The sequence below is a fragment of the Peromyscus leucopus genome, chromosome 15, assembly GCF_004664715.2.
Source record: "Peromyscus leucopus breed LL Stock chromosome 15, UCI_PerLeu_2.1, whole genome shotgun sequence".
In the NCBI taxonomy this organism is placed as follows: Eukaryota; Metazoa; Chordata; class Mammalia; order Rodentia; family Cricetidae; genus Peromyscus; species Peromyscus leucopus.
Window position 1 is genome coordinate 46,662,078 of NC_051076.1, and position 25,802 is coordinate 46,687,879.

At 36.8% G+C, this 25,802-nt stretch overlaps 1 pseudogene; it reads left to right on the forward strand.

Annotated features, from left to right (window-relative positions):
* The first annotated feature begins 3,638 nt into the window (after nt 1–3,638).
* On the forward strand, nt 3,639–4,193 carry LOC114703759 (annotated as a pseudogene).
* The last annotated feature ends 21,609 nt before the right edge of the window (nt 4,194–25,802 follow it).

Here is a 25,802-nt window from a genome sequence, read left to right on the forward strand (position 1 = left end):
ATATCTGGATTTTAGACAGACATACTGCAAACTTATGAATTTGTATTAAAGATAGAAACTACAAACACACTTTAGGACCCGAAGTTCAGGCAATTCATGGAGGCCTCACATATCATTTGATCTGAAGAAGAGAAGTAAGTATAGAGTCAGAGAACTGAGAGCCATGAGAGGGAACAATGTCATCCAAAAAAGGGATTTATTATAGGAATTCAAGAACATCTGAAAAATCTGAAGTTTTGTCTCTGGAGCTAAGCAATTAAAAATCCTTTAGATCATATGTGTGTGTTTATGTAAACATTTATATTATATAAAAACATATGCAATATAGCTATTATAGATTATGTATTATAATAACTGTATTATATAAAACTATATAATATATGACCATATTTTCATATATGTACATATATACCTAACTGTGCCTACATATATACATATCTATAAACACATATATGTACATATATATGAGCATAGGAGGATGAAGTTTCCTTCTTAGGCCATTTTTTTGTTCTTTTAGAAAACAGGGTAAGTAAAATATTTTAAGGTACTTTAGGTATTTAAAATTTTATTTTACCTGATATAGAAACACACAAATATATATGTAGATGGGCATCATAATCTCTGGTTACAATTACATTGTTATGAGTGAGAGGACTGGAATTTTTATGACTAGATAACGTTCCATTATGAATGTCTGAAATGTTTTCTTTATTGATTTATTAGCTTTTAGACAATCATGGTTTCTATTATTCTCTATTAAGTATAATGCTTTCATTTGGATATATACTAAGCATCCCCTGCTGAATCATGGGATTAGTCTGTTTTTAACTTTTTGAGGAACCTTCATCAGATTTTTAGAAAATAACTCTATAAATTTACATTTCCACTAGTTACATGCAAGATTTGTGTTTTCTCAACATGGCCAAAAATCTAATGTTGCTTTTTGTCCTTTTAAATATATCCATTCTTATAGAAGTAATCTACTCTTTTTGTGAGTTCCACCTACATTTCCCAATGAATAAAGACATATATCTTTTTATTGATTATGGTATTACCTTTCAAAATATCTATTTCAATCTATTGAATTTTAAAACTAAGATGTCTGCTTTATTATATTGAGTACCTTGTGAGACTCATGACTTAACACATACTTTCTAAAACTGTAGGTTGTTTCTTCAGTCTTAATAATTGTTTTGCTGTCCAAAGCTTTATTTGATAGACATGTGAAGGTATACATGTTCACGTGGTTGTATGAATATTTTAAGGAGGTTATGTGTTTGGAGGCCCTTCTGTAGTAAGAAACACAGAACCAATCAAGAGGTCAGAGTAAGAGCTAAAATCCTTAACTTCTACTTCGTTTAAAAGACTTTCTGTCTTGTGTTGTCTGTTCATTCTTAAATCCAATGTATCCTTGCATAGAGGCTAGTGCCTAAAGTGCTGTTGCCAGATGGTGCTCTGACATTTGAGATACAATGAGGTCTTTCATTGAACATTGATTCAGCTATGATATAGGGATCTGCTTTTCAGTGAGAAGTTCAGAAATGCTGTTGATTATCGATAGTGCAACATTGAGTCCAAAGAAAGAAAAAAAGCCATACTCCTTCACTGAGATGGCTTCTATACTATATCCTTGAGAAAACTATCATGATGAGAAAAACTAACAGCTTCAACAATGCAAGAAGAAAGCTACAGATCAGTATTGACAGAGCTAAAATCCTTGCAGACAACAAAGAAAAAGACCACGTTCATGAGGTCTCAGATGACAGTAAGAACACTATTGAGGAATAGAAGATCCATCCCTACTTGGATCACTCAAAGATTTTTCTAATCCAAAGGACCAAATTCTCCAACATTCTTGCCACAAAACATTTCAAATGGGCCTGATACTCAGCACCATGATCTGTTTTATTTTCTTTTCCTACTGCTGTGATAAAATTTCCTGGAAAATACAATTTAATGGAAAAAATCAAGAAAAAGATTATTCTCAATCACAGTTCAAGAATACAATCCATCATGGTGATGATGTAAAGGTACCAGGAACTTAAAACAGTTGGTCATATCCCCACCATAATCTAGAAGTAGACAGTGAGAAGGCTTGTGGTTACTCAGCTCCTTTTTCTTTATTCATATACCCCAGGGTCAAAGTTCAGGAATGGAGCCCATAGTGAATGGGTCTTCCAAATTCCATTAACATATTAATGATAGTCCTCCACAGGAATGCCTGAAGGCTAATCCACCAGGTGACTATGGATGTGTCAAGTTGGCAACTATCATTACATATTATAATTATTTAAAATGTAACTTTTAATTACACTTATGTATTTATTTTATTTAAGTATTGGGTTGTTTTTGCCACATCCTGCAGAGCACAACTTGCAGAAGTCACTTCTATTCTGTCATGTGGGTCCAAGGGATCTACCTCAGATCACCAGCAGTGTTAACTGCTGAGACTCCTCATCACTCCTCACAGTGTTATTATATTTATTTATGTTTATGACTGCAGAACTGAGAATTGAAGTCTGAGCTTTGCTAAGCATGTAGAATATTATTGAACTAATTCTTTAAATTTGTTTGTTGTTGTTGAGTTATAGTCTCCATATATAGCACATAATGCCTTGTCTTCTTCATCTGGCTGCCTCCACATTCTGAGTTCTGGCATTATCTTCATGTGCCACCATGCCTGGCTTCATTTGTTTCTTAAACATGCCTTTTTTTTAAAGTTATTTTTTTTATAATATTACATTCTAAAGACTTAGTTTTAACAAAATAAAGGAAAGAATAATGTTGAAGCAACACACCGAGACCAACATCAGTTCAAGAAAAAAATCACAAAATATAATGTGAATCATCAAAGGTAAGCTCAAATTCATGCTGACAGAGGAATCTGTACTTCTTTGAATAACTGCTTGCTTTCACTGTGAAGTCAAGAAATAAAAGTGAAAAGGAAATAGCCCTTGATAATATAAATCTAAGAATTGATAGTTGTTAGTAACCATTTGTGTTTTTGCTAGTTTGAGTGTATACTTTTCAATATGGTATGATACAGAAAAATGAGAAAATAATTACACAGGGTAATGACCTCATGAATGTGATGGAAATTGTGAAAAAAAATAAAGAATTTTTATTCCTTATATTGAAATTAAATTGTTCTCTAAAGCATATGCATTAACTCCATAATATTAACTAATTATCATTTTAAGTCTCATGTTTCCACTACCTATATTGAAAACTTAATACATGTAGGCATGTCCCTGCTCAATCAGAGGCCATTCCCTCAGATCTCTCCTAGTCTCTTGGTGTCTACCCAATCTGCAATTCCCCACCCCATCACAATGCCCTAGTCCATGAGAAGAAATGAGGCCAGCCCAGACTATTATATACACCAAAGCTTTTGATCAACAAAAGAGAAAACACAATATTCTATGAGAAATTAAAATTTAAATATCTATCCACAAATCAAGCTCTATAGAAGATACTAAATGAAAAAAAACTCCCAACTCAAGGAGTTTAAGTACACTCTTGAAGACACAGGAAATAAACAATCTTATACCAGAAAGAAAAAAAAAAAAGAAGAGAAACACACATTAAAAATTCATAAACATGCTCTTCCTGTAAGCAGCCTCAGGTGACCCGTGAAGATGGTTCGCTACTTGCTTGACCCTGAAAACCCTACGAAATCATGCAAATCGAGAGGTTCAAATCTTCGGGTTCACTTTAGGAACACCCGTGAAACTGCCCAGGCCATCAAGGGTATGCATATCCGAAAAGCCACCAAATATCTGAAAGATTTCACTTTAAAGAAGCAATGTGTGCCTTTCCAGCGGTATAATGGTGGAGTCGGTAGGTGCGCCCAGGCCAAACAGTGGGGCTGGACACAGGGCCTGTGGCCCAAAGAGAGTGCTGAATTTTTGCTGCACATGCTTAAGAATGTAGAGAATAATGATGAACTTAAGGGTTTAGATGTGGATTTTCTAGTTATTGAACACATCCAGGTGAACAAAGCACCTAAGATGCGCTGACGGACTTACAGAGCTCATGGCTGGATTAACCCATGCATGAGCTCCCCCTGCCACATCGAGAAGATCCTCACTGAAAAGGAACAAATTGTTCCAAAGCCAGAAGAGGAGGTTTCACAGAAGAAGAAGATATCCCAGAAGAAACTGAAGAAACAAAAATTTATGGCACGGGAATAAATTTCACATAAAATAAATGCAGATAAAAGTAAAAAAAAAAAAATCATAAACACACCACCACCACCAAAACAGGAATAAACAAAAATTGATAATTGATATTCCTCAATATCAATAGACTCAAATACTAATAAAAAGACACAGACTAGCAGAAGAGATGCAAAAATAGGATCCATCCTTCTGCTGCATACAAGAAACACATGTCCAAAATAAAAGATAGATGTTACCTGAGACTAAAGGAAGATTTTCCGAGTAAATGGACCTAAGGAACAAGTGGATGTAGACATTCAAGTACCTCACAGATTTAATCAAACCAAAATTAACCAAAAGAGTCAAGGAAGGAACATTATACCCATCAGAGGAAAAGTCCCTAAGATTATCTTTCAATTCCTGGCATTTATGCCCCAAACATAAGGGCACCAATCTTTGTAAAAGAAATATTACTAAAGCTTAAGTAATACATTGACCTTCACACATAGTAGGAGACTTCATTACCCCACTTTCAATGAAATGCTATCCTGACAAACACTAAAGACAGAAATATTGAAGTTAAGAGATATTATAACCCAAATGGAACTAGCAGATATCTACACAACATTTCATCCAAGCTCAAAAGAATTTACCTTCTTCTCAGCACCTCATGGTAATTTCTCCAAAATAGACCACATACATTTACAAAGCAAGTCTCAACAAATATAAGATATGAGCCCCTGCATCATATCAGACCTCCACAGATTAAATCTGGATTTCACCAACATTAACAACAGAAAGCCTACTACCTCATGGAAACTGAACAACTTATTACTGAATGAATATTGGGTCAATATAGAAATAGAAATAAATAAAGACTTTCTGGAATTCAATGAAAATGAATACACAACATACCCAAACTTATGGAACTCAATGAAATCAGTATTGAAAAAAAAGGTCATAGCACTAAGGGCTTACATAAAGAAATAGGAGCAATCTCATACTAGCAACTTAACAGCACATCTGAAGGCTCTAGAACTAAAGAATAAATACGCCCAACTAGAGTAGATGACAGGAAATAATCAAACTGAGGACTGAAACAAATACAATTTAATCAAAGAGTACAATACAGAGAATCAATGAAATGGAGTAGATTCTTTGAGAAAACTAACAAGATAGACAGACCCTTATCCAAACTACCTTAAAGATGGAGAAAGAATATCCAAATTAACAAAATAAAAAAATGAAAAGGGAAGGGAAATAACAACAGACACCAAGGAAATACAAAGAATCACAAATTCATACTCTAAAAACCTGTACTCCACAAAATTTGAAAGTCTAAAAGATATATGAATAATTTTCTCTATAAATACCACTTGCCAAAGTTAAATTGATATTATTAAAACAATCTAAATAGGCCTATATTCCCTAAGGAAATAGAAGCAGTCATAAAAGTCTTCCAACAACAATAATAACAAAAAACAAAACAGTGTCAAGGCAATACTGCTTTAGTGAAGAATTCTACCACACTTTTAAAGAAGGAGTAACATCAATGCCCCTCAAATTATTATACAAAATAGAAACAGAAGGAATATTGTGAAATTCATTTCATGAGGTAACAGTCACACTGATAACCAAACCACATAAAGACTCAACAAAGAAAGAATTACAGACCAATCTCCCTTGTGAACAGAGCTAAAAAAAATATTCAATAAAATACCCAAAAACTGAATCCAAGAACACATAAAAAAGATCATTCACAGTGATCAAGAAGGCTTAATCTTAGAGATGCAAGGATGGTTAAAAAAAAAAAAATCAATCAATGTGGTCTGTAGTGGTACATGTTCCAGCTTTGACCTTGAAGCACTACCCCTAGTGAGGCAGCAGGTAACTGCCACACCTGCCTATGACCTGCTCTGGGGGGATGGCCTCTTTGGACCCTTAAGACTGAGAGGTATACATGCTCACTCTCCTGGCTGCTTTGTGATCCTGGATGTTGGATTGCAGACCAAGTCAGTGTTCTCCAGAGAACTGTGTTGGACTGTACCTCATCTCTCCTGGATCCTGTAGCCAATCCCTGTGCTGGTTGTAAGTTTAAACAAAATAAACCTTTTTGACTGTCAAACTACATGGAATTGCCTCATTAATTGTCACTTTAGTGATCTACCATACAAACAAACTGAAAGAAAACAAGCACATGATTATCTCATCAAATGCTGAAAAACCCTTTGACAAAATTCAATATCCCTTAATGATAAAACTCTTGGGAAGAGCAGGAATACAAGAAACATTATTTAACATAATAAAGGCAATTTAGAGCAAGCTTATAGCCAAAATCAAATTAAATGGAGAAAAAATCAAAGCAATTCCTCTAAAATCAGGAACAAGACAAGGCTGTCCACTCTCTCTATACCTATTCAATACACTACTCAAAGTTCTAGCCATAGCAGTAAGACAACTGAAGGAATTCAAGCAGATTCAAATTGGAAAAGAAGTTGTGAAATTATTGCTAATAGCAGATGATATGATATTATACATAAGCACCTCAAAACTCTACCAGGGAACTCCCATAGCTGATGTACACATTCAGCAAAGTGGCTGGATATGAGATATGAGATGAAATTTTAAAAATTAATTAAAAAAACTTCTACAACCGCTTCAAAAAATATGAAATTTTTTGAGGTTACTCAAACCAACAAGTTAAACTTGTATGACAAAAACATTAAGTCTTCAGAGAAAGAAGTTGAGGATGATGTCAGAAGATGAAAAGATCTTGGAAAGATGTCCCATGCTAATGGATTATTAGGATTAACATAGTAAAAATGGCCATCATATCAAAAGCAATCTATAGATTCAACACAATCCCATCAAATATCCAACACAAATCTTCATAGATCATTAAAGGATAATACTCAACTTCACATGGGAAAACAAAGAAGAAAAAAGCAAACAAAAAAAAAACTAAAACTAACCAACTGACCAACCAACCAACCAAAAACAACAACAATAAAATCACAAGACAGCTAAAACAATGCTGAACAAGAAAAGAAATCACATGGTATTGGCATAGAAATGGACACTTTGATTAATGGAATCAAGCAAAAGACCCATAAAACAGCCCACACACTTATGGACAGCTGTTTGGGTTTTTTTTTTTTTTTTTTTTTTTTTTTTTTTGTGTGTGTGTGTGTGTGTGTGTGTGTGTGTGTGTTTTTAAAGAAGCCAGAAAGAAACAATAGAAAAAGAAAGCATCTTCAACACATGGTGCTGGTCTGTCTGGATGTCTGCATATAGAAGAATGTAAATAGAGCTGTATCTATCAACCTGCACAAAACTCAAGTTCAAGTGGATCAAAGACCTCAACATAAAACCAAATACACTGAACCAGCTAGAAGAGAAAGTGGGGATTATTCTTGAACACACTGTCAAGGAGACAACTTCCTGAAAGGAACACAGATAGCACAGACACTAAGATCAATAATTAATAAGGGGACCTCATGAAAATGAAAAGCTTCTGTAAGGCAAAGGAAACTGTCAATAGGACAAAGTGACAGCCTACTCAATGAATAAGATTTTTATTAACTTGACATCTAATAGATGGCTGATATCCAAAATGTATAAAAAATAAAAAAAATAGACATCAAAAACAATCAATCCAATTAAAAATGGGGTACAGATGTAAACAGAATTCTCAATCAAGGAAACTCCAATGGCTGGAAAATACTTAAAGAAATGTAGCCATCTGGGAAATGAAAATCAAAACTACTTTGAGATTCCATCTTATTATTGTCAGGATGGCTAAGATCAATAACACGAGTGATACCTCATACTGTCAGGATATTGATTAAGGGGAACACTACTCCATTGCTGGGTGAAATGAAAACTTGCACAATCATTATGAAAATTATGTGGTGGTTCCTCAGAAATCTGAGAATCAATCTATCTCAATATCCAGCTATACACTTCTTGGGCATATACTTAAAGGTTGCTCCATCTTAACCAAAGACACTTCTTACTATGTTCATAATAGCATTATTCACAATTGCCAGAAACTGGAAACAATCTCAATGTCCCTCAATCTAAGAATGGATAAAACAAATGTGGAACATTTACGTAGTGGAATATTACTCAGCTGTCATTAAATAAATGACAAACATGCTACAGTCCACAGACTCAGAAAGTCTAAGTAACAAGGAGACCTCTAAGAGAGTGCATACAGCTCTCTGGGATAGAGAAATCGAATAGATTTTGTAGGTGGACTGAGGGTGTCTGGGTATCAAAATAGGAGGGATCATATGAGAAGTTGGGGATGGAGCGAGACAGTACATGGAACAATGACTGGAATGGAGGGCATTTGATAGGAGATGTGGAAACCTAGTGCTGTAGAAACTCCCAGGATTCTATGAGGGTGACCCTAGTGGAAGACTCCTAGTAATGGAACCTATGGACCCTGAATCGGCCATCTTTTGTAAGCAGGCAATTTCCAGTAATAGGACTGGGACAACAACCCAGACACAAAACCTTCGACCTACAATCTATCTAACCTATTAAGATGTGCTGGGGCAATGAAGGCTGAGAGTTTGTGTGAGTCACCAACCATTAATAGGTCTAATTTGAGGCCCATGCCATGAAAAGGAGCCCATACCCTTCACAGCTTGGATGACCAGGAACCAGAGGCTGAATAGGCAGAGACCTAGGATAAACAAAAATAAGTCAATAAAATGATTCCTAATGATATTCTGCTACACTCATTGATCAATGCCTAGCCCACTTGCCATCAGAGTGGCTTCTCTGACAGCTGATGGGAGCAGATGCCAAGATCCTGAGCCAAATTATTAGGTAGAGAGAGAGCCCAGATTGTACATCATCTAGTAACTAACACTGAAGCTCAGGAAGCCTCACAGTAGAGGGAGAGGAAGAATTTTAAGACCCAGAGGGGTTAAAGGTATCTGTAGAACACAGCTCACAGAATCAATTAAGCAGGGCTTGCAGTGGCTCAAAGAGACTGAAGGCAATCACAGAGCATGCATGAGTCTGTGCTTGGTGGTCTGCAAACATGTTATGGTTGTTAGCTTGGTGCTTTGTGGGACTCCTAACAGTGTCTGCTTTGGGGACCCCTTTTTTTCCTACTGGGTTGACTTGCCCAGCCCTGATTTGAGGTTTTGTGCTCAGTCACGTTGTAACTTGTTATGTGAAGTTTAGTTGATGTCCCTGAGAGAATTGTTCTTTTCTGCAGGGAAAGGAGGAGGGATGAGTCTGGGGAACAGGGAAGTTGGAAGGGGAGGTGCTGGGAGGTCCAGAGGGACAGATACTGTGGTAGGATGTATTGTATGAGAGAATAATAAAAAATATACTCAACAAACAAATGAAAAAAACTTAATATGTAAACTACATATTCTGAAAAACAGGTGCCACAATTATATTTAATATTCTTGTTGCTATTTAAACAAAATTGAATGTACTTGCAAAGGTTTTGTGAATATTGTATGTGTAATATTTAAATAATATAAAATTTGGCAGAAGAGACTGATTTAATTTCACTGTGAATTTCACTTATCTGGGGCAGAGATGTTAGCTCAATGGCATGGATGAAATATCACTGAATGGACAGCCATATTTTTAGACAAATATGCTATTACTAATAATTTTTGCTTTAATTGTATACTACTAAGTTTTAATGGTATGTTTAAATACTCTAGTGTTGTGATGCATAAATGGCTGAATATGTACTTTACATATTTGTCACAGAAGTGATTGTGCATCTAGGGACCTTATCAATTATGTAGAACAGCTTCTTAGAAAAAAACTGATAATTTTTCTTAATTATATTTAATTATTCTTATTGGGCAAGGAAATGAGATAGAATATTTCAGGTAGCCTATTGTGATTCTCCTGGACCTAAGTGCAAGATTTATAGATGTGTACTACCATGCCTGCTTTCAGTAATTTGTAATCCCAAGGAATTGCATTTAAAACTCGTATCAGTGAATAAACAAAACGAGAAGGAAATGAAATGTATTTTATAGATTTTTTTCTGGTATATATGGAAACTAATGTTGTAATTCTAGAATTAAGGTGTTTTTTTTTCAAGTAATTTCTCCAAATTTGTAAAAAATCTCACTGAAAGAAAAGTGCCCTCTACTTTAGTCAGGTATGCACCTTCAGATCTTTTTTCATGTTATCCACATGTATCGTTATCCACGATTCCAGATGAGCACAGGACATGCCAAGACCAAATTCTCACCACAAAGGAGATTTATTTAACCCAGAAGGACAAAGACAAGCGACAGAGGAAAGGGGAGAGAGGAGGCAAAGGAGAAGGGAAGACAGATGTTTGTCACAGAGGGAGAAAGAACTGCCTCTAGTTAGAGAGAAGACAGATGTGGTCTATAGACAAATGGCAGTTTATAAAGGGAAAAAGGGAAACACAGTGTTAGGATGAGTTGGTTTGTTTTGATTGGGCATGTTAATTAGGGTTTCCAAAAAAGAGCTTTTGATTGCTGGATTTCAATGCTTTGATAGCTAGAACTTGGTGGTCAGCCTCAGGTGGAGGAAGTGGCTAAATAGTAGAATAGATCTTGATGGCTAGTTTTAGGAATGCAATCTTAAAAGTTTAGCAAGACAGACTGGAATGGGAGAAAGGCAAGGCCTACCAGAGCCATGTTTGCCATGCTCAGATCTATTTTTGTCTTGTTCAGGCCTGCTAGAGCACTTCACACATGACATCTCTTCTGAACTTACAGAAAATAAAAAATATTCTATCTCATATGACTCTAGAATGTTGTTCAACTAATTATATTATAATTTAACAAATGTGTATTCAGTGTCAAAATGATTGACCCCATGTTAGGCATGCCAATAGTCAGATTAAAAACCTTAAATCCAAATATTAGTATTTGACTGACAAACTCTATTAAATCAAACTATTTAAATGCACCTTATTTAGCGAGAATGAATAAAGTGATGTTAAATCTAGATGGATCCTAATTGTGATAAAAACACATCTTCATTGGTCAATAGCCAGTAGGATGAGCAGTATGTGAGTGCTTTTCACTAGGCAGATATTCGCAGATAAATTACAACTTCTCTTATTAAAATGGTTTTTCTTTTAGAAATTAGTGAATAATGTACTTTCCTAGTAATCTGTACTATACAGATTGAAAATTTTAAATATGGTATTATATACAGTAATATTAACTTATCATATTGTGTTTATAATCACCTTTCTATAAAGATTTTCCAACAAAGTCATCAGAAAAAGATACTGATCCTGTAATAATTGTGTGGTTAACAATGCGTAATAATACCAGAGATCAGGGTTAGTTGTATCTAAAAATATTTTGAGATTCTCAGACTTAGTTGATTTCATTTTTTTTTTTTTTTTTTTTTGTTTTTTGAGACAGGGTTTCTCTGTGTAGTTTTGGTGCCTGTCCTGGATCTCGCTCTGTAGACCAAGCTGGCCTCAAACTCACAAAGATCCTCCTGGCTCTGCCTCCCAAGTACTAGGATTAAACGTGTGTGCCACCACCACCCATCGTTGATTTTATTTTACTACAGAACCATAAAACAAGCAAAAAAGAACATGGGCATGAGATGGCAGCTGAAACAGGAGAAAATGATATGCTACTATGTTCTCCTTTACATCATAAAATGTCCCATGCCTTTGATTTTTGCAGCCACATATAATCAGAGCAATCCGGATTGAGTAGGCCATTGATCTTTATACTCCACTATGCTGAAGTAGGTCGTTTTAGCACTCCAGGGTCTACCCTCTGTCTCTCTTTATATTCAGTTGACTACTTCCATGCACCTTGGGCTAACTCAGGGTTCTGCTACTGTAAAACAGACACTGCCCGTGCCCTTATAAATAAAATTCTCAGTGCAGCAAAGAAGACATTCATATAAAGAAACAATTGAATTGGCTTGTTCACCCAATAGTGGATGTCCAGAGAAAGAGAAAGGGGGAGGGGCTAGAGGGAAGCCAGGAGAAAGGGTGGGAGGAGAAAGAGAGGAGGTGAGGCACGCAGAAACACATTAATAATTCATGTAAGTGATAAGAGAAACACTGAAATCATGCTGAACTGGACTCTGGAAGGCAGGGGCATGGAGGTGGACAGCAAAGCTAAGGCAGAGACACTAATTTGGGGAAGAGGACAATCTTCATATGGCATGTAATAAACAGAGTTTAGGGAACTAGATAAAATAATATACAAAATATAGCTGGGAAATAAAGTCAAGGGTAGAAATTATATAGAAGGAAAGAAACTAATGCACATGAACACACACATACACACACACACACTACTATCAAATTAACATCCTGTTATAAGCTGGAAGGCTTTCTTATGGTACATGCTCATATCTGGTAAACTATACTTTCAAAGACCAGTATTACAACTTGTTAATGTTCCACATAGTACTCTCCATGATCCATTTTTCTTCTCTTCATAGCATCTTTCCACTTTCCCAGGTAGAATACGTCTAAGAAAAGCATCAATCACTTCAGTTAAAAGAACAGTTTCTAACCAAAAAGCATGTGAATGCCCTCAGATAATTGTATTTTAAGGTAATAATATTTTCAACAATTATACTTCTAAGGTAATAGTAGGAAATCAGAGTACCACTAAGTATGAATGTTCTCTCATCTATAAAAGCATGCTTTCTTTGCATATTTGTCTCAATATATTTTGGAGACATATTCAATATGCACGTTAGTACACCAACTTTGTGTTCATACTTTCAAATCAAAAGAATTCAAGGCCACCTTCCCATAGATTTGAGAGGAGTCTGACCAGACACATTTACTGTGGTGATAAACCATGCTTTTCACTTGTTGTCATTTGATATAACATCTATAGAAAGGAATTAAGTGTGTATCTGTGTATGTACTTGTATGCTATACATTTGCATACTTACAAAGCCCCATTAGTAGAAACAGCAAATGTTGGCAATTTTGTTAGCATCTTTCTCTTTCTTAGCATTTTGCATATATTTGTGTGTGTATACACTATTTTTTTGACAACACCTTTTTATTAGTCCAATGATAGCCATTTCAGACTCCAGGACCATAAAGTCATAAAGCAGCAGTGTTTTAAACCACTCAATGCATCGTAGTGTGCTGCAACAGCAATAAGAAGCTGGCACAGCAGAACTCTCTGTATGTTATCAAACACACAGTCAGTTCAGTTCAGCATTTAAACCTGTAGTTTAGGTGTAGTCTTCTTTCTTCTGTTTTTGTCTAGATGTCCCATTTCATTTAACTGCACTGTTAAAATTCAGCAGACTGTTTTCTGAATGAGGTGATGCCATCCCCATTTTGGGTTATCATGCTGATCCTTGGGAAGGCAGACATACTAACAAGAACCCTCCTCTATCTTTTGAGGTGGTAGCAGCAGACAGTGGAGATCAAAACTCTAACTTCTGAGATTACAAACTCATCAACTCTATGGACTTAACAGAAGCTGACAGACCTCTCTGACCCTCAGTTTCCTCACACAAAATCAGGTTAATGGCGATCCCTGTGCAAAGGACCTGCTGTGAAGTCTGACAGATGAAGAGGACTCGAAACAGTACACGGAACACACACAGTTTACAGGTGTTTGCTTGTTGAAGGAATGTGCCAACAGTTGGTGATCTTGCCTCACAGCTCTTGCTCAAAGTTCTGAGTCCTAGGATTGACACTTACAAAATAGGATTGACAGTAAGTGCTGTATTGATAACTTTTCCGTCACTGTGACAAAACACCATGACCAAATCAACTTACAGAGTAAAGAGTTTATTTGGGCTTATGGCTCCAGAGGGGTAGAGCTCAGAATGGTGGAGTGGAGATAGAGTGGCAAGGGCAGGAAACTGAGGGCTCACACCTTAACCACAGCAGGAAGCAGAGCTAACTGGAAATGACAAGAGTTTCTGAGTTCTCAAAGTCTGGTCTCTTTGACATACTCACTCGAGCAAAGCCACACCCCCACCTAATCAAACAGTACACCAACTAGGGACCAGGTCTTCAAATGCCTAAGACTATGGGGAAATATCATTCAAACCTCCACAGGTGTCTACCACATTTAATGAAATAGAAGAGGTAAACAACTTTCATATAACTCAATATATGTTCCCAAAATTTAGGTAGCAAATTTTTAAATATTTTTAGAAATCTTTAAGAAACCTATACAATAAAGTTTCATTACATTCATGTTTCCACTATTCCCCACTCCTTCTGAGTCTACCCCATATTTCTACCCCTACAACTTGGTGTCCTTTTTAAAAAGTTTTAATAACCCATTAACTCTAATTTCTGCTGTCTGTATACTTCTGGGTGTGGGTCATCCCCTAGAGCAACGACCTTAAAGAAAACTGACAGAGATCTCCCTCCCACAGAAGGCATCACTTGTCAATAGCTCCTCAGTTAGGGGTGGGGTTTCCTGAGTCCTTCCTCAATACTGCAGTATTGACTGTCTTGCTTCTGTGCAGATCTCATACAGCAACCATAGCTGCTGTGAGCTCAGTGTGTACAACTGCTGTGAGTACAGTGATCCTTCCATGCCCAGAAGACACCGCTTTGCTCAAGTGTCTTACTGGCTCTTATGTCTGTATACACATTTTATATGTGTGTGAGTGTGTATATGTATGTGCATATACACACAAACACACACACTTTTAGAACATTTGGTATTCATAGATTCCTGTGGCATATCTATGTCAAAGATGAGAAAAACATGATGAATTGTTGTGCTTTCCCTGAGGGAAACAGGACTGTCTGGCTCCATCAGAATGCTGTGAGCCATCGCACTTTTTTTATAGAGAGAAACCTGTAAATGCAAATGTAAACATAGATGGCATTGATATAAACAGTTTCATAGACTGGAAATCTGCCTGGCACAAAATGTAAATGTACTCTTAGAAATATATCATCTTGCATAGTTGAGACGGGACCTTTTAGAGACTGAAAAAGAAACTGAACAGTGTACCAGAGCTGTGAGGTCTGAGGTATAGCAAGGAAGTATTTGCTTATCCCTTTATTTATTTGCTCTACATAAAAAAGGAAGAGAACATGAAATTCAAAATTATTTCATAATTTCAGGCTGGAGAGATGTCTTGGTGTTTTTGAAGAGGACATGTGTTAAGTTCTGAGGACCCACATGGCAGCTAACAGGCATCTGTAAATCCTGTTCCAGATTCACCACCACACTCTTCTGGCTTCCTGTGCAATGCATACATGTGTTGAATGCACATAAACACATGCAGGCAAAACACACATAAACATAAACTAAAGACACACAAGTCTTTACAAAAATAAAAGTATTTCATAAGTTGAGCTTTCTCTTAACCATATAGAAAATACACACAAAATAATATAATTAATGTTATTGCTTCCACAAGTGAAACATACATTGTAATTAATAATCCAATATGTAATATATTTCATAAGGTGAATAATGTGAAAACTAAAATAATATGATATAGTTTTCTCTCTTTAAAAAATAAATAATATATATAATAATTTACTATCTCCTTTCAGAAAAAGTTCCTAATTTTTCCATAGGTCTAGGTGATGATGTTAAAATAAATAAAAAACTTCTGAAAATACAAGACAATGTGCTCTAATCTTACTCTGGGGCACGATCCAAGTGGCCTTCTAAAACATTTCAAAATTATTCCATATCTAATCATTAACAAATTAATGTGTAAAAATGAAATCCTTCATATGCATGCCACATAAACAGTGTGAACACATACTTTCCACTGATGAGACCTAAAGCTTACAGAGATGGTTTTGCTGACAGCTTCTGGCAGGCTGCTTTGTGGATGTAAGTCCTGAATGACAAGTACGTCCCACCCTCAGAGCCTGCTCCCTGGAACACTTCTGTGATGAATGGCTTCCTTTACTAGAGTCTGTTGAACATGGTATCAGAGGACCAGCTTTATACCACTCCAGGAATGACCAGTGGATTCAGTGCACAGAGCTGCCACCCTGAGGACAGTAGCAGAGCTTCCTTTGACTCTTTCTTCACGTATTGATTCAGGAAAGACTCCAAACGTATCATATTATTGCTCTTTTAAACAATTATTAAACAGATCACACGAAAAAAGCATTTGGAGAAAATCTCAAAGATATGTAAAAGTCTAGTTATTTAATCACAGCAATCTCTTCAAGCCTCCTCCATTCATATTAACCCCAACATTTATTTAGCTCTAAAATGAAAACAGCTCTGTCATGTCTCCTATGGTTGCTGTCTAAGAAATTACTTCCCGTATGATAATATAATCTTTGTATTATAACTTGACTGTCAAACAAAGCCCAGTTGTGGAGTCACACAGTAGTCATTGTTTGTAGTCTAGTGAAATTGTTCTAAAGACAGGAGCTTAAAATTCAGTGCTATACTGTATGTAATTTGCTTTTCTACTCTGAAACACCAAATATTATTCATGTAAAAGAACTCTGTGCTGGGCATGATGGCATCCAAATTCAGTCCTAGTACTTGGGAGGCAGAAGCAGGTGGATCTCTGTGAGTTCAAGGCCAGCCTGGTCTGCATAGAGAACAGCAGCCTGGTCTACAACAAACATCCAGTTCTTAACAGAGAAACTGTTGCTGGAGGGCTTCTCTCCAGGTTCCCCAAGTCCCGCAGTCCCACAATCCACATATAAAATATTCACTCAGACGCTTATATCACTTATAAACTGTATGGCCGTGGCAGGCTTCTTGCTAACTGTTCTTTTATCTTAAATTAACCCATTTTTATAAATCTATACCTTGCCACGTGGCTGGTGGCTTACCAGAGTCTCTACATGCTGCTTATCCTGGCGGTGGCTGCAGTGTCTCTCCTCCCTTCTTCCTGTTCCCCCAATTCTCCTCTCTCTTTGTCCTGCCTATACTTCCTGCCTGGTCACTGGCCATCAGTGTTTTATTTATATAGAGTGATATCCACAGCACTTCCCCTTTTCTTCTTTTTTTAAAAAGAAAGGTTTTAACTTTAACATGGTAAAAGTACATATAACAAAACAATTATCAAGCAAGAATTACAGTTACAATATTAAAGAAGATGTCCTATCTATCTTATTTTGTGAGTTTAAGGTTTTATATCTAACTTATCTTTTATCATAACTGAGGAAATTACAACTATCTAGTCTTCAACCACATCAAAGACCTGAGAAGGAACATAGGTACCTGAGAAATGGTAGATGGATGTAAGCAACTTTTAGGAATCTTGCAAGAGTAGACCAAGACAACTGGCAACCTGGACAGTCACCTAATATTTTTTAGCATTGTTGGTGCATTCAAATTGGCTACAGGCCTAGAGTATCTGACAGACCATTTTTAGAGGCAGGAATTCTGAAAGACCATCTTACCCTGTCTTGGCAGAGTACAGTGGTCGCTTTCCTTGTGTCCTGCTTGTCCAGAAAGGACAGCATTGCATTTGTACTGTCAGCCGTCAAGGCAAGGGCAGTTCTTTGTCCAGTAGGCCATTTTGTGCCAAAAAGACAAACTTCCAAATGGAAATGTCTTAGAAGCCCAACATTCTCTCGGGATCAATTGGTGCAGCCAGGAGCAATTGTGTCTCACGTCAACAGAATTCTAAGTTATTTAAATGCCATATACTCTAGGTCTATGAAGTGTTTGAAGATTACCTATCTATCTGAAATATATCTATGTATACCTAGAAAACTTAACTAACATGGCTACAGATATGATTATCATAGATGACTAATTATTAATCTATTTTTTAATTATCCATTACAATTTTAAATGAGTTACACAAACATAATACCTCAAACAAGAATAGAAATGTTGCTGGAGGGCTTCTCTCCAGGTTCCCCAAGCCCCGCAGTCCCACAATCCACTTATAAAATAATCACTCAGATGCTTATATCACTTATAAACTGAATGGCCGTGGCAGGCTTCTTGCTAACTGTTCTTTTATCTTAAATTAACCCATTTTTATAAATCTATAGCTTGCCACGTGGCTGGTGGCTTACCGGCGTCTCTACATGCTCTTCTCTGGCGGTGGCTGCAGTCTCTCTCCTCCTTCTTCCTGTTTCCCCAATTTTCCTCTCTCTTTGTCCCGCCTATACTTCCTGCCTGGTCACTGGCCATCAGTGTTTTATTTACATAGAGTGATATCCACAGCACTTCCCCTTTCTTCTTTTTTTAAAAAGGAAGGTTTTAACTTTAACATGGTAAAATTACATATAACAAAACAATTACCGAGCAAGAATTATAGTTACAATATTAAAGAAGATGTCCTATCTATCTTATATCTGTGAGTTTAAGGTTTTATAGCTAACTTATCTTTTATCATAACTGAGGAAATTACGACTATCTAGTCTTCAACCACATCAAAGACCTGAGAAGGAACATAATGGTACCTGAGAAATGGTAGATGGATGCAAGCAACTTTCGGGAATCTTGCAAGAGTAGACCAAGACAGCTGGCAGCCTGGACAGTCACCTAATGTTTCTCAGCATTGTTGGTGCATTCAAATTGGCTACAGACCTAGAGTATCTGACAGACCATTTTCAGAAGCAGGAATTTTAAGAGACCATCTTACCCTGTCTTGGCAGAGTACAGTGGTCGCTTTCCTTGTGTCCCGCTTGTCCAGAAAGGACAGCATTGCATTTGTACTGTCAGCCATTAAGGCAAGGGCAGTTCTTTGCCCAGTAGGCCATTTTGTGCCAAGAAGACAAACTTCCAAATGGAAATGTCTTAGAAGTCCAACATTCTTTCGGGATCAAATTGGTGCAGCCAGGAGCAATTGTGTCTCATGTCAACAGAATTCTAAGTTATTTAAATGCCATATTCTCTAGGTCTATGAAGTGTTTGAAGATTACCTATCTATCTGAAATATATCTATGTATACCTAGAAGACTTAACTAACATGGCTACAAATGATTATCATAGATGACTAATTATTAACCTATTTTTTAATTATCCATTACAATTTTAAATGAGTTATATAAACATAATACCTCAAACAAGAATAGAAATATATATATATATATACAGTATAACAAAATTAACTTCAAGTTTGTATCAATGAACTAAAATTTATACCAATGTAAAACATTTTAAACATAAACTAAAATCTATACCAATGTAAAACATTTTAAACAAGTTGTTCTTTAAAAGTAGGTTCATTAATCTACCCTTTTATCTTATCATCTCCATATCCTCCTATATATCATATCCCCTTTTGTTTTTTAGAAAGAGATCACATTTATAATCAACCTGTTTTAAATAAAAATATTGGTTTTTCTCTGTCCCACACCAGAGGGCTCTTCTGATTTGGGACACAAGAATCACTTAACCATTTTTTTTTTTAAAGCAATATGTCTGGGTTTAGAGGGGGAGTGAGCCAATTCCACCTCTAAAGCCAGCTTGGTATATTTGGGAATTTGGGTGTAGCATCTCTTACTACTTCCTGCTGGAGGGGGCGCTGTATCTTATGGGGACGCAAAGAAAATTTTAGACCTATGGGGTAGTCCGTGAGGCTGTATTGTGTGAACCAGTTGCCTTGAAACTGCTCTGGATGTTGGATCATCTGGGCCATGGTGTCATCGGAGTCCTTTCAGGGGGTCTTGGCTGGTGAAACCTGATGTATCTTAATCTGGAACAAGTCCACAGCCTCTGGCTTTCTGTGGAAACAAAAGCAGAACCTCTTTTCCAAAGTAACATATCCTTATATCCAAATTTTGAAGTCAAGGTACCTTTAAAATATACATTTTGGCATAACTCAACAGCTTTTGTAATCAAATGTTTTTCTTTAGTTATGAATATCAAAGAGAACATAATCCAGATTCTCTGTGTGGTAGCCATCTTTATGTGGCTTATGTTTTATATTACCTTGAGCCTTGAGCCTATTGCTTTAAACTGCACCATTGTAAGCCTGAAACGGCGCTGTGGCTGCTGGCTCCGCCCACTTCAGCTTCCCAACATGGCAGTGGTACGTTTTCTGCCAGCTCTGGGAGTCATCAAGTCTCAGAAATAGTGGGTCTAAGCTTTTATCAAAGCAGCGTGTAGCCCAGAAAACTCTTTTTTTTTTTTTTTTTTTTTTTAAATACTAGTAAAGACTAAATCTACCACACAGCTTAATTTGCCGCTGGCAGATGCCTCATTTCCGCCATACTGCCGGTCAAACGCACACGCCAGGAACCTGCCAGTGTCCAAACTTGCGTTTTGCCGCATCTAGCTGCCCGTATGAGACAAGAAGCAGGAACCTGGTTTTGGCTCTGTTTAGAATTGGTTATTAAATATTCTCATGTTTAAGGTGGAAACTCGAGCCGTTGGGCGCCATTTGTTGCTGGAGGGCTTCTCTCCAGGTTCCCCAAGCCCCGCAGTCCCACAATCCACTTATAAAATAATCACTCAGACGCTTATATCACTTATAAACTGAATGGCCGTGGCAGGCTTCTTGCTAACTGTTCTTTTATCTTAAATTAACCCATTTTTATAAATCTATAGCTTGCCACATGGCTGGTGGCTTACCGGCGTCTCTACATGCTCTTCTCCTGGCGGTGGCTGCAGTCTCTCTCCTCCTTCTTCCTGTTTCCCCAATTTTCCTCTCTCTTTGTCCCGCCTATACTTCCTGCCTGGTCACTGGCCATCAGTGTTTTATTTACATAGAGTGATATCCACAGCATAGAAATATATATATATATACACAGTACAACAACATCAACCTCAAGCCTGTATCAACAAACCAAAATTTATACCAATGCAAAACATTTTAAACATAAACTAAAATCTATACCAATGTAAAACATTTTAAACAAGTTGTTCTTTAAAAGTAGGTTGATTAATCTATCCTTTTATCTTATCATCTCTATATCTTCCTATATATCTATATCATATCCCCTTTTATTTTTTAGAAAGAGATCACATTTATAATCAACCTATTTTAAATAAAAATATTGGTTTTCTCTGTCCCACACCAGAGGGCTCTTCTGATTTGGGACATAAGAATCGCTTAACCATTTTTTTTTTTAAAGCAATATGTCTGGGTTTAGAGGGGGAATGAGCCAATTCCACCTCTAAAGCCAGCTTGGTATATTTGGGAATTTGGGTGTAGCATCTCTTACTACTTCCTGCTGGAGGGGGGCGCTGTATCTTATGGGGATGCAAAGAAAATTTTAGACCTATGGGGTAGTCCGTGAGGCTGTATTGTTTGAACCAGTTGCCTTGAAACCTCTCTGCATGTTGGATCATCTGGGCCATGGTGTCATCGGAGACCTTTCAGGGGGTCTTGGCTGGTGAAACCTGATGTATCTTAATCTGGAACAAATCCACAGCCTCTGGCTTTCTGTGGAAACAAAAGCAGAACCTCTTTTCCAAAGCAACATATCCTTAAATCCAAATTTTGAAGTCAAGGTACCTTTAAAATATACATTTTGGCATAACTCAACAGCTTTTGTAATCAAATGTTTTTCTTCAGTTACGAATATCAAAGACAACATAATCCAGATTTTCTGTGTGGTAGCCATCGTTACATGGCTTTTTATATTACCTTGAGCCTTGAGCCTATTGCTTTAAACTGTACCATTCTAAGACTGAAACGGCGCTGTGGCTGCTGGCTCCGCCCACTTCAGCTTCCCAACATGGCAATGGTACATTTTCCACCAGCTCTGGGAGTCATCAAGTCTCAGAAATAGTGGGTCTAAGCTTTTATCAAAGCAGCGTGTAGCCCAGAAACCTCTTTTTTTTTTTTTTTTTTTTTTTTTTTATACTAGTAAAGACTAAATCTACCACACAGCTTAATGTGCCGCTGGCAGATGCCTCATTTCCGCCATACTGCCGGTCAAACGCACACGCCAGGAACCCGCCAGTGTTCAAACCTGCGTTTTGTGGCATCTAGCTGCCCGTATGAGACAAGAAGCAGGAACCTGTTTTTGGCTCTGTTTAGAATTGGTTATTAAATATTCTCAGGTTTAAGGTGGAAACTCGAGCCGTTGGGCGCCATTTGTTGCTGGAGGGCTTCTCTCCAGGTTCCACCAAGCCCCGCAGTCCCACAATCCACATATAAAATATTCACTCAGACGCTTATATCACTTATAAACTGTATGGCCGTGGCAGGCTTCTTGCTAACTGTTCTTTTATCTTAAATTAACCCATTTTTATAAATCTATACCTTGCCACGTGGCTGGTGGGCTTACCAGAGTCTCTACATGCTGCTTGTCCTGGCGGTGGCTGCAGTGTCTCTCCTCCCTTCTTCCTGTTTCCCCAATTCTCCTCTCTCTTTGTCCTGCCTATACTTCCTGCCTGGTCACTGGCCATCAGTGTTTTATTTATATAGAGTGATATCCACAGCAAGAAACCTTTTCTCAAAAAAATAAAAAAAACAAAAACATACAAAAAATAACTTTGTATTAATAAATAACAATTTAAATACGATTATATACTAACTAATAGGAAAGAAAGCATTTAACACCATTAGAAAAAGAACATGATTTTTTAACTTCAGAAAGTTCTAATTCTACACTTGCTATCTTTAATATGACAAGGAGTACTAAGTGATGTGTTGAATTTATCTACTTGTTCATGTGATTAGAAGTACATTTATAGAATAGAAAGATAGGAAAGGAGAAAAGATGAGAACATAAATCATGAGAAAATAGTTCCCACAGAAACAGACACTTGTTAGTCATTCTTTAAAGCTTATATCTACAATAGCATGAAATATACTGCTATTATTATGGCATTGATAGAATTTTCAAATTGCCTAATGATAATTGTCAATACCCTTATCAGAATGATGGTGTGCTTCCACTCATGGACGTACAAATACATAAAATCTTCTGTTATTATATTCTCAGCTTTATCTCCAGAGACAAGTCATGATCCATACCAGGTTGAGGAATCTGTTAATATCCTCTCAGCTCTGAAAATCAGGCATAAGATTGGACAAGAAGCCTTTTAACTCAAAGCAGATTTACTGTCTTCAGTTTTCTTTGAACTCCTCTAACTCTTAAAATAAATAAAAAGCTTCTGTTTCACTGATTAGAAGGCAGTCATATGAGTACTCCTTGTTGTAAAGGTGGATGGGAAATAAAGTGCTTTAGGATCAGTGCATTGGTACCCCTAAATAACATTATTGATAAGAAATAGTATGTTTTCAGGCCTGACCATTTGATATTACATAATGAATTTGTTTACTCTTGCCTGGGTAAACCTCCCACTCTCAGGATTCCTTAGTTGCCTGTGGTTGTTCCTGCACGTTTGAAGCCTCATGATGTTTCTCCATCCACTTTTACATATCTATTGTTGTTTCCTTGTTTAGAACAGGCTTGGGCAGTGAATATACAAACAAACAAATCAGGATGTATTCAAATCATGAAATACAAATATACAACTTCAAAAACAGGGGCAATTGAAGAATGGGCGAAAGGGATGGGTTTATTTGTCTCTGACTACCTCATTTTAGGTCTTGAGATACTGAGCAGGGGGAGCACATCCTTGAAATCTTCAGTTCATGGTAAATGTGAATGGCACAAGAGAGTGAAGCGGATTTATAAAGAATGCTTTTGCTCTGTGGAAAATGGGACGCTAGGGCAGGGGCTCTTAACCTGACAGTGCTATTAGAATCACCTAGAGAGCTTTACAAAAATACCAGTGCTTGCCTGCTTTCTCAGTGGTAATGACAGGTCTTGGATAGCACCTAGATAACAGAATATTTGAGAAAACTCTCTAGGTGATTCTAATTTGCAGCCTACATTGATCATAAGAACACTAAAGAAGCCCCTTGAACAGAGATCCCTAGATTGACATGCTTATGTTTTGTTTCAGTTTTCAAGAAGCCGATTATTTCGTGCTGTCAGGTCTCTGTGACAAAGAACTTGCCAAAGTCTTAGAACAAACTGTACCTTTTCACCATACAGAGATTAGCACACATTGGCTCCTGTGACTTGGGATCAGACCTTTCTTTAGAATTTTGTAATAAGAGATAAACACTAGGGCTGGAGAGATGGCTCAGTATTTCCGAACTTGCATTGTTCTTTCAGAGGACTTATATTCAGTTCCTAACACCAATATTTGGTGGCTTGCAACTGCCTATAACTCCAGCCTCAGTGGCATCTGGTGCTTCTGAGATCTGTGGTAACTGCACTCAAATGCACATATTCACAGGTAGACACAGATACACACACTAAAACTAAACATAAATACTTTAAAAATATTTTATAAGAGAAGAAACATAGTGAACTCACATTCAGACACAGAGAGTAGCATTCTCTTCTCCCAGATTTGGTGAGAGCTGCCTGACACATGTATTTGTATCATAACCTACTAAATATAGTTAAACACATTTATTGCAGAACTTTTAGGTTTTTAGTGTATAGAAAATCTGTGTGAATTTTTAAAGCAAATTAAGAATTCAATGCTTTTAAGTTTTACTTGAAAAATGTCTTTAAGGATAAAAACATCTCTGGGTGGAACTTTCAAATAAGGTCTAAATATATGGACTATCAATTTAAGAAATTACATAATGAAAATTTTCCTATCATTATAAATATATAAACCTATATCCATGTCTTTTATTTCAATCTATTAATAATACAAGCAGAAGGCAAGTAGATTTAAATCTTTCAGGGAATCAAGAATAAATTTGGGAATTTATACTTATTTTAGTTAAGTTTATATTTAGTTATAGTTTTGCAGGAACCAATTAAGCCTGCTCTATTTTCAAATAACCCCAGGGAAGGTTGTTGCAGTTAATCAGGCATCATTCTATGCTTCGTTCATCTCTAATACTGCTATTTGAACAGAAGGTTCTGGTTAATAAATTAAACAGAAGAGATTATGATATCCTGCTATAAGGAATTAATTTTCATGTTATGCCTCCAAGGATACATATCTCTTCCCATGGAGAACTTAAAATATCTCCTCTTTCATAATATTCTGGTTCCTGGTATTTATTTCATTGGAAGTGAATTCTATTATTACCAGTGTACATGGCCAATTGCTGCTTAGGAAATGTGAAAGCTTTGATACTTGTAATCAAGAACTGCTAACTAGCATTTCATTTAATAGCACTGAGTAAACACTGACTGCCTTTTGTACTACTGAAGGACAGAATCCTCCACAGAATTAAAAAAATGACTTAGTGCATAAAGGCATTATTTTAAGTCTATCCATAGCAAGAAAAAAAAAGAGTCATTTCATAGTAAGGACCACAAAATCTTATATGCATAAAAGTTAAACACCAAAGGTGGAAAGAGAAGAAAGAGAGGAAGGAGGTATTGAGAGCAGGAAAGAAGACAACTTTCAGAGTATGAAAAAATTATAGCTACAAAGATAAAGTATTGTTACCCATTATGTATTGAGAATGAAATGTCCCTATAGGCTCATGTGTTTAGACATTTAGTCCTCAGCTAGGGATGCTGCTTGGGAACATTGTGAAACTTTAGAAGTTGGAGCTTGTCTGGTGAGTTTGGTCACTAAGGGCAAGCCTGTGAGGGCCATTGCCTGTTGCTGATTCCCGAGTGATGCTCCTCCTCTTGCTATGTCGGCTGTGAGGCAACTACAGTGCAAGCTCCTCCTCCTGGGGAACCAGTCACTCCCACTGCTATGCTATGCCTTCTCCAAAGTGATGGGCTGTAACCTCTGAAAGTGGGAGACAAAATAAACTCTCCTCCCTGAAGTTGCATCTGTCAGGTTT